Raw genomic sequence first — 9793 nt, 5'->3', positions numbered from 1 at the left:
TCACTATGCTCCGATTTCTCTGGAGATCGGCGACCTGAGATGGCGATCGGAGGTAGCGACCTGAGATGTCTAGCCATTCATTTAATTTGCAGTTACTGTTATTGCTCAATGTTTGAGATTGATTGCTATTTGGGGATTTCATTTGGCTACATATATATATATATATATATTGAGGTTGTTTATTGCTGGATTTGTGGGTTTTTGACATGTATCATTGAGGTTGAATGGGTACAAGATATATATTACATTGCAGAGGTTTGTGTTAGTTTCCCTCATTTATTTCTTTACTCTTTTTTTTAACTCTGATTATATGCTTTAATTTAGATGGATTAGGTTTAAGAATTGTATTAAGATTAAATAGTTTCAGTTCGTGAAACAGTTTCAGTTTTCTGAAACACGTTGCAGCATTGTGAGTTTTAGATAAATTTTGAATGAAATTTTGATATTGAAATATGATGAATCAAATTTGAAAGTGGAAACAAATCTAGGCAGCCCCCAGAGGCAGCGGCGACTGTCGTGTACTCGACACGCGTGAGGTGGTCAGAGATTCGAGATCTGGACAGTGACGATGTTGTTTAGGGTTTGAGTTTAAGATCAGAGATCTTGACGACGATATAGCCTAGGGCATGAGTTTAAGTAAATTCAGTTTCAGTGCATTTAGTGAAATTAAATTTAATTTCAATGAATTCACTAAATTTTAGTTTCAGGGTTTTAGTTTTAAAATTCAGTTTTAATGAATGTTTTATTTAGTTTTAGGGAATACAGTTATACAGAATTCAGTTACAGTAACGTCAATTTAGTTTTAGTGAATGTTTTGTTTTGGTTTTAGTTACATATTTTTTTTTTTTTGCATTGAAACGATGTAACTTATGTTTTTTTTTTTTTTTATCTAGTTGTAGTGAATACAGTTACACTGAATTCAGTTTTAGTGAATGTTTTGTTTTCATTTTAGTTACAATTTTTTTTTATGGCATTGAAAGTTTGAAACGATGTAATGTAATTTTTTTTATTTAGTTTTAGTAAATACAGTTACACTAAATTCAAATTCAGTTACACTAAATTCAGATTCAGTTACACTGAAAATTCAGTTACAGTGAATTCAGCCACAGTGATGTCAGCATGCGTTAGAGCGTCAGAGCGTGTCAGCATGTCAGAACGTGTCAAAGCGTGTCAGTGCGTCAGAAGAATAAATTATGAATTATACATTGTAGGGGTTTTTGAGAGAGTTGCTGGATTGCTGGGAGTTTAGGCAAATTTTTGAGGTGGTTAGGGGGTTTAAAATTACGGACTAAATTAAAAATATCTTTCAACAAAGTTGAAGTTGAGAGAAATACTACTGGCCAATAGTAAGTTCAAGCTTCATAATTTAACTTATTGAAACATTCTTTTTAAGTTTTAAGTTTTAAAAAGTAACTAATTAAACGTTTAAATTTTCTTAAATAATTTCAGATTTATTCAATCATAAATTTGTTTGATCAAAATTCTAATTATGTTCCACAACATAACACACTCTTTTTTTGTTATTTTGCATTAAATTCTTTCATGTGTATTTATTTAGATTCTTCAGTTTTGTTTTCCTTTTTTTTTGTTTCTCAGAATAATTAGAAAATTTCTATAGAATTTGGGTAAATATATAGCGAATATAGTTGCAGATTGCAGTGAGCAAGTAGTGGTAGTTGCTCATTTGTATATATAAGACTATAAGGCCTTCTACAGTGGGGGCTGTATCTGATCCCCAATTCTATTTTTTGGGTATAATTTGGGTATAACCCATGTACAATGGGCCGGAATCTTAACCCCAAAAATTTTTAATCCCCAAAACCTATCCCCAGTTTTGGGTATAAGCTATACCCAAAACCAAAACACATGCTGGCCCACCAAAAATAAAAAACTAAACACTTCTCTCATTCACGTGATGGCAAGCCGCGGAACCCACTGGAGCTTTGTCTAAAGTTGATACTCCCACATCAGTTGACAACTCCTGCTCCTGCATGCATCTTCATCAATTGCCAAATGAGAGAGCTTTGGCTAACGGCTCCCTGCCAATAGCCCAGAAAAGGTGGGCCTTGTGTGGGCCATTTCAAAATGAATGGTCAAGATGTGTATGCCGTTGAAGATCAACGGCCCATAAAATTTAGATGTTATTTTTGAAAAAAATAATAATAATAAATATAGAAAAAAGTCGAAAAAATTTCAAAAAATTTCAGAATTTTTTTTTAAAATTTCCTTTAATTTTATAACGGCTAGTACACCAAAAATTCTATATAAACCTCATTCTTCTTATTTTTTTCTTCACATCTTTCTCTCTTTTACACCACATTTTCATCAAATTTAGTGAATTCAATATGGTTAGAGGTCTTGGTTGGGCCAAAGATGAAGATATTGCTCTAGTTCAAGCTTGGCTAGAGAAGTCTCCAAATTCGGAACTCGGTGCACAACAAAAAAATGATGTATTCTGGGCCGAAGTTTACATTGTTTTTCAGCGTAATTTGGGCACATCAACGGGCAGAACGATGGGCGTAATTAGATCACGGTGGAAGGACATTGCCGCCTTTTGCAACAAATTTTATGCCTCGTTTTTGGATGCCGAAAGGAGACGTCAAAGCGGTGCGAATTTAGACGATGTGGTAAGTTTTATTTTATGAATATATATTTAATTGAATGTTGTATGTTTATTCCATTGTTGGTACTTGATAATTTATTCATGTGCCATAATTTTTGTAGTTTGCGGACGCACTTGAGATATATAAAGACAAGAACAATAGAAAAAAGTTTAGCATGCTCCACGTTTGGAAGGATTTAAAAGAATGCGTCAAATACTCAGCTGCAAATTCAACTGTGCGGGTCAGAGATCAGGACGCACCGACCGATTACACACCGGATGATCAAGATGAGACTTGCCTTGATACAGATGATGATCCACCATCATGGCAACCGGTAGGTCCGTCACGCCCAAGGCCACTAGGAAGAAATAAAGCAAAGCGAGCCAAGGCAGCTGATCCCCACCAAATTCATATGTTGGAGGCAATTGACGAATATAATGATAGGTCACGTGTCGCTGAGGAAATGAGACATGACAGAGAAAGGGCGAGGCAAGAAAGAGAAGTGGCAAGAAACATGACATGGGAAGCAAGAGAAAAGGCGAAGGAAGTAAGAGAAAGGGCGAGAGAAGCAAGAGAACAGGTGAAGCTTGAGAGGGCGATAGAGTGGGAGGAAGGTCAGATTATGGACAAAGACTTGACAAACATGAATGACATGCAAAGAGAGTATTGGGGATCAAAGCAAACTGAAATAATTGCAAGAAGACGTGCACGTGCTACTTCTAGTTCAGCCGGATATGACCGACCTCAACCAGTCATACCCAGGGTACCCTCCAAATAATTAGTGGATTTGAATTATGTTTTTATTATGTCTGAGATGTGAATTATATTTTTATTATGTCTGAGAGTTGAATTATGTTTTTATTATGCTTGAGAGTTAAATTATGTTTAGGATTTGAATTATTATGTTTAAAGTGACTATTCCCCTACCGGTAGGATTTGAATTATGTAATGGATTTGAAGTGACTATTCCCGTACCCTGCATGAAGTGACTATTCACGTACTCTGCATGATATGACTATTCACGTATTCTGTGTGAAGTGACTATTCACGCGCCTTGCATGAAGTGACTATTCACTAACCCTGCATGAAGTGACTATTCACTAACCCTGCATGATATGACTATTCACGTACCCTGCATGAAATGATAGGTCACGTACCCTATTATTATGAACTCTCTATAAATTGTGATAACTTCGTCAATTGAAATTCACATAGTTTTTATCTATTCAGGATAATTTATCATCCGATCAAAACTTCGATGAATCCTTTCAACTACGCATCGTCTTCATCGTCATCTTCGAGTCATCCCGAGATCGAGTATGACGATTCCGATACTAGTTACGAGAGGGTAGAGGAAGGCAGAAGGCTGATGGGGTGTGTAATTATGTCCATGGGGCAATCAGTCGTCGCCCCACGTCCACGTCACGGTGGTACGTGTTCTCGTCGGCGTTACACACGTCGGGATAGGGAAGGCGCTCACAAGAGGCTGATGCAGAATTACTTCATCCCTGCACCGATAGAAGACACAGTGACATTTCGGAGACGCTTCCGTATGCATCAACCCTTATTCAACAAGATTCTGAACGATGTGTGCCTCCATGATGATTGGTTCCAATCCAGGCTAGATGCCCTTGGTAGACTTGGTTGCACACCCCATCAGAAGGTGACTGCGGCATTGAGAGTGATGGCGTATGGCCAATCCCTCGATGAGGTTGCAGAGCTACTAACCATTAGCCATGACACCATAAAGGATGCACTATATAAGTTCTGTCGAGCCATCACCCACGTCTATGAGGAGGAGTATCTCCGCAGACCTAATTTGGAGGATATGAGAAGACTCATGCGAAAGAGGCGTCATAGAGGATTTCCGGGAATGATTGAAAGCTTAGACTGCATGCACTGGGTGTGGCAAAATTGCCCCATGGCTGAGCAAGCTCACTATCGTGGGCACTATCATACACCTACCGTTATTTTGGAAGCAGTTGCCTCATACGACACGTGGATTTGGCATGTAAACTTTGGATTTCCGGGTTCTAACAATGACATTACCGTGTTGGACTGCTCACACTTTTTTGATTGGGAGATATCTGGAAGAGCCCACAAGGTGAAATATAGTGTCAATGATGTGGAATTCAAAATACCATACTATCTTGCTGACGGGATCTACCCTAAGTGGGCGACTCTAATTTCATCAATACGCAATCCAGTTTCGGAACCTCACAGGTTGTTTGCGAGGAAACAAGAGGGCTTCCGTAAGGATGTGGAGAGGGCGTTTGGGATTTTAAAAGCCCGATGGCACATTATCAAACGACCCGCTCGTTATTGGGATATAGATGATATGGGTTATATCATGAAAGCGTGCATAATATTGCACAATATGATTGTCGATGATGAGCGACAACAAGATGATCCAGCCTGGCAGGAGTTTAACGTGGAAGAGGCGATTAGAAGAGCAGAATCAGAGTATGACGGCGTGGAACCAAGCATACAAGGTGGGCCTCCATCATCTTTACCTGAGGAGAATGTCCGTCGCAATTTGATTAGAAATAGGCGTGTGAATGAACTCTTGAAGGAAAATTTGATTGAGCACGTATGGATCCAAGCAGGAGGCGCACCACATGCTTGAGGGGCCAATGTTGTTTAGTTTATGTGTTTGTATTGTGAAATTAAATAAATGGGTTAAATATATTTTTTGTCCACAAACTTTGGGCGGTTTCTCAATTTGGTCCACCAATTTTAAAACGTGACAAAAATAACCCCGAATTATCCAATTTGTGTCAATTCAGGATCTTCCGTTCAAATATCTAACGGAGGCTGATGTGGCCGCTAAACGCTGACATGGCGCACTGAATGTGCGCCACGTGTCACCTCTTTTATTTTATTTTCTGATTTTTTCTATTTTCTTATTTTTATAAACTTTAAAAATTAATTAAAAATAGCTCCGGACTCATAAAAATACACGGAAAATTCCTACGACCTCGTCTTGACTAGTACTAATTTATTATGGGGCCAAATTACCAATTTGGGCTCTGAGAGTTTCCAGAAAATTTGGACTTATATTTCTAAAAAATTAAAATAATCTAGACTCTTTGGAAATTCATAGAATAATCTCCCGAGCTCCAAAAAATACGAGGTTTGCACCGTTGGTCTTCTAAAAACTAACACTACCTTTCTTGTGAACACTTGCTACCCAAAAGACCTCTCGGTCTTAGAGGAAAATTTATTTTCCTCTATAAAATAAATTTGGACTTCCCAAATTTTATGGAAACTCTCAAAGGGCAAATTGGTAATTTGACCCCATAATAAATTAGTACTAGTTAAGACGAGGTTGTAGGAATTTTCCGTGTATTTTTATGAGTCCGGAGCTATTTTTAATTAATTTTTAAAGTTTATAAAAATAGGAAAATAGAAAAAATCTGAAAATAAAATAAAAGAGGTAACACGTGGCGCACATTCAGTGCGCCACATCAGCTTCCGTTAGATATTTGGACGGAAGATCCTAGATTGACACAAATTGGATAATTCGAAGTAATTTTTGTCACGTTTTAAAATTGGTGGACCAAATTGAGAAACCGCCCAAAGTTCATGGACCAAAAACGTATTTAACCCTAAATAAATTGTATTGTGTTTAACGTTTTTAATATTTTAATATTAATATATTAATATTGGTGTCATTTTGAAAAGCTAATTAAATTATTAACAATGATATAATATTCTTAATCATAAAATATTTTAAATATTTAATTAACGGGCACTTAATAAATTTTAAAATTAAGTAAATGAGTTAAATATTAATATCCCCATATTTGGGCATCAATACCATTGTGTTAATGATCCCCAAAATCTATATTTTTACACTTTTTGATCCCTAAAATTGATTTGGGTATTGGGTATTTGGGGATCCCCATTGTAGAAGGTCTAAGTTAGCCGGTTAGTTAGTTCACTTGTATCAGTAGGTCCAAACGACACTAACCTCGATAATTACGAAGTTCATGAGAACAGCATTTTTTTTTTTTCGGTGAATGGTGAGACTTGCGTTCGTCAATTATACACTACCCTCGATTTAGGTGATGTAATTGATGGACGGCTGGCTGACTGGCTGGCTCAGTTACTCAGCTGAACTCACTCCATTTTTTTTTTTTTGTTACGGAGAAAAGGAATTTTAATTTAAGGTTAAATACAAAAATAGTTCATAAACTTTATATTAATTTTCAATTTAGTCCACAAATTTTTCAAATTATACCAAAGCAGTATAAATATTAACTTAAATCCAAAATTAACGGAATTGATCACATAAAAATGTGATAAATGAACTGAAATGCCCCTGAAAATATGGTCACTTGATGTGCACATGACCAGTTTCCATTAAATTTTTCGATTAAAATTAACGTTTGTACTGTTTTGGTACAACTTGAAAAAGTTTGTGGACCAAATTGACATTTTTTATAATCAGTAGACTAAATTGAGATGCACTGTAAAGTTCATAAACCATTTTTGTATTTAACCCTTTAATTTAAGACATTTCTAAAGAATAACTTACCTATTCATGTGATAGGAACATGTGGTATTTCACTTAGAGAGAGAAAAAGAGAGAAAGATAATGGGGGATACCACATGTCCCTATCACAGAGACAGATAAGTTCGTCTCACATTTCGAAAGAGCTATATTGATTATGTACTATACCACAAACTTGCTTACTTTGAAAAGAAGCCTATTTTGTTTTTAGACTATCTGTTTAGCCTTAACGCACCAATGGCTAAGAAGGGTATGTAGTATGTACCATAAAGTCTACTTCTATTGAAGGAACCCTAAAAATCTTTATGCTATACATGTCTTATCATTGCCAACCTTGTTTTAGTAAAAGACGAAAGAGAAGAGATTATAGAAATTGGTGAAGAAAGCTCCAAGCCGAAATATAGCTCATCCTAGTTGATAGCTCTCTATAATTTAGCTCACTGTTTTTATTTAACAAACAAGAAATGGATTTTTGGTTTTATTTGATTCAATTTTTGTCATCTATTATAAATTTAAAGATTCAAATATGATATTATCCATACTTAAAAGTGTTACAATGTTACGAATTCATCACTATTTTGTTCATACGAGATAACATTAAAAATAAAAGTAGAGAATCTAGAGGCATTCTAATGAGGGATCTCTCATTTAACACTAAATAAAGGATCTCTCTGTGAGGCCCACACGAGTCGTTTTTTGTTGATCCGAGCCGTTCATTTTTTTACATCTTCATTAATATATCATCTTTGCAAAAAATCAGCCAAATTGGAAATCATTTGTCTATCTGACTTTGATCAAACAAATAGATGAACCAAATATTTTCGATAAAATCGTCCATTTGTTTGATCAAACTTAGATATGCAAATGATTTTCGATTTAGCTGATTTTTTGCAAGGATAATCTATCAATAAAAATGTAAAAAATAAACAATTCGAATCAACACAAAAAGACTCGTGTGGGCTCTACAAGGGGGATCCCTCATTTAGTGTTAAATGAGTGATTCCTCATTGGAAGGCCCCTCTCTAGATTGATATTCATATATATTTATTTATTATAGCCAATAATAGTTAGTGTGTAGAGTTTTGTGAGGCATGAGACAAAAAACTTATAAATTCAAATAAACTATATGTTTATTTAATCATAGTTACATATCTAAATGATTTTCGATTTGGTTGAGTTTTTACATGTATGATTTTAATGTGTGATCTAAAAAATGAACGGTTGTGATAATTAAACTACACTACGGAATGAAAATAATAACTGAGAATGACTGAGGAGAAGACATATAACATTTCTCTAATAAAAAAAATGAAAAATCTCACTTTCAAACTTTATAATGTTAAAAAAAAAAAATTCCAAATTCTAACGGTGCATTTGGATAAGGAATTTTGGAAGTGTTAGGCAATTTTAAAATGAAAAAATTTCTAAAGATGAAATTTGAAATCATCGAATTTGTAATATATTTTTGTTTGGCTAACATATTAAGCATAATGTAATTTAAAATTGATGTGGATGGTGATGATAGAGGTGGAGGTGAGGTGGTGGTGATACGTAGTGGCAATGACAATGGAAGCAGATTGGTAATGGCGATGACATAAAAGTTAACACACTTCCTTTGGTGAAATGTGACTTGAGTCAAATATGTAGCCAACTTATATTTAGTGAGGTGGTAGTTGAACTCTAACAAAGATGGACTTATGTTGGATTCTAATTGGTGTCTAAGACAGCATTGGCACACAAATTGCACAAATGGGATTGTTAGAGTTGCTGGGTTGGGCCAAGATCAAGCTCTTTGCACAAGGCCACAAGCCTTGTTGCAAGTATGAGAAACTTTTCTGGTACCCAAAAGCAACCCGGTATTATTTATAAGGCCCAAAGGTGATCTTCTTAGATTTGGAATGGTGAATATGATACAAGGTTCTAGAGCAGGCTTACCCAATGCCTACTTATTGGGCCTAGATAAGAGACTTTTTTATCACCATTGACCTCGGACTTCTTGACCGATTATCAATATGGTCATCCTTCTTCAAAATCACTCAATGTCCACCATAATAAATATTAAATAAGTCTAAATGAAAAGGTCTATGCACAATATTATATGCTTCTTCAAAGACAGCACAACTCAATCCATTTTTAATTGTCTAACTACGAATTTTGTTACAGACAAACAGTGACAACTCCAAAAGTATGTTAAAATTTATAGAATTTAAACACTTGGCTAAAAATTAGTCTAGTTTGTAATTCTTTTGCTGTATGATTGGATGGGAAAATTGAATTCGATAATTTATTAAAAGCCATAATTTGAAAAATGCCAATATGCAATTCCCTTGTTTGGTATCATTAACATAAAAATCTTAAAATTCTATGTAAGAAAATTGTGGAATTTGAAAGTCAAAAATCTCAACTTTAAATTCCACCAAAATAATTGTCATTTCCAAAATTCCTCCCCCACCACCACCACCACCACCCTTCTTCCATTGCTATCGGGACTACTATCTGTTGAATATTTCCAAAATAGAAAATAAGCCACCAAGCAGTGGCTGTGCAGTTGAAAATAAAGTTTTGTGCCTTTTGGCATGAAGCAATGTATCCTTTGGTGTTTAAACATTCAAAACATTTGGGAAAGGTTGCAATCTCTTCATATATAAATATATGACTTTAGAGTCATAATTTT

This window comes from Dryas octopetala, chromosome 6 (assembly GCF_963921425.1).
Source record: "Dryas octopetala chromosome 6, drDryOcto1.1, whole genome shotgun sequence".
Lineage (NCBI taxonomy): Eukaryota > Viridiplantae > Streptophyta > Magnoliopsida > Rosales > Rosaceae > Dryas > Dryas octopetala.
This window is presented reverse-complemented; position numbering follows the sequence as displayed.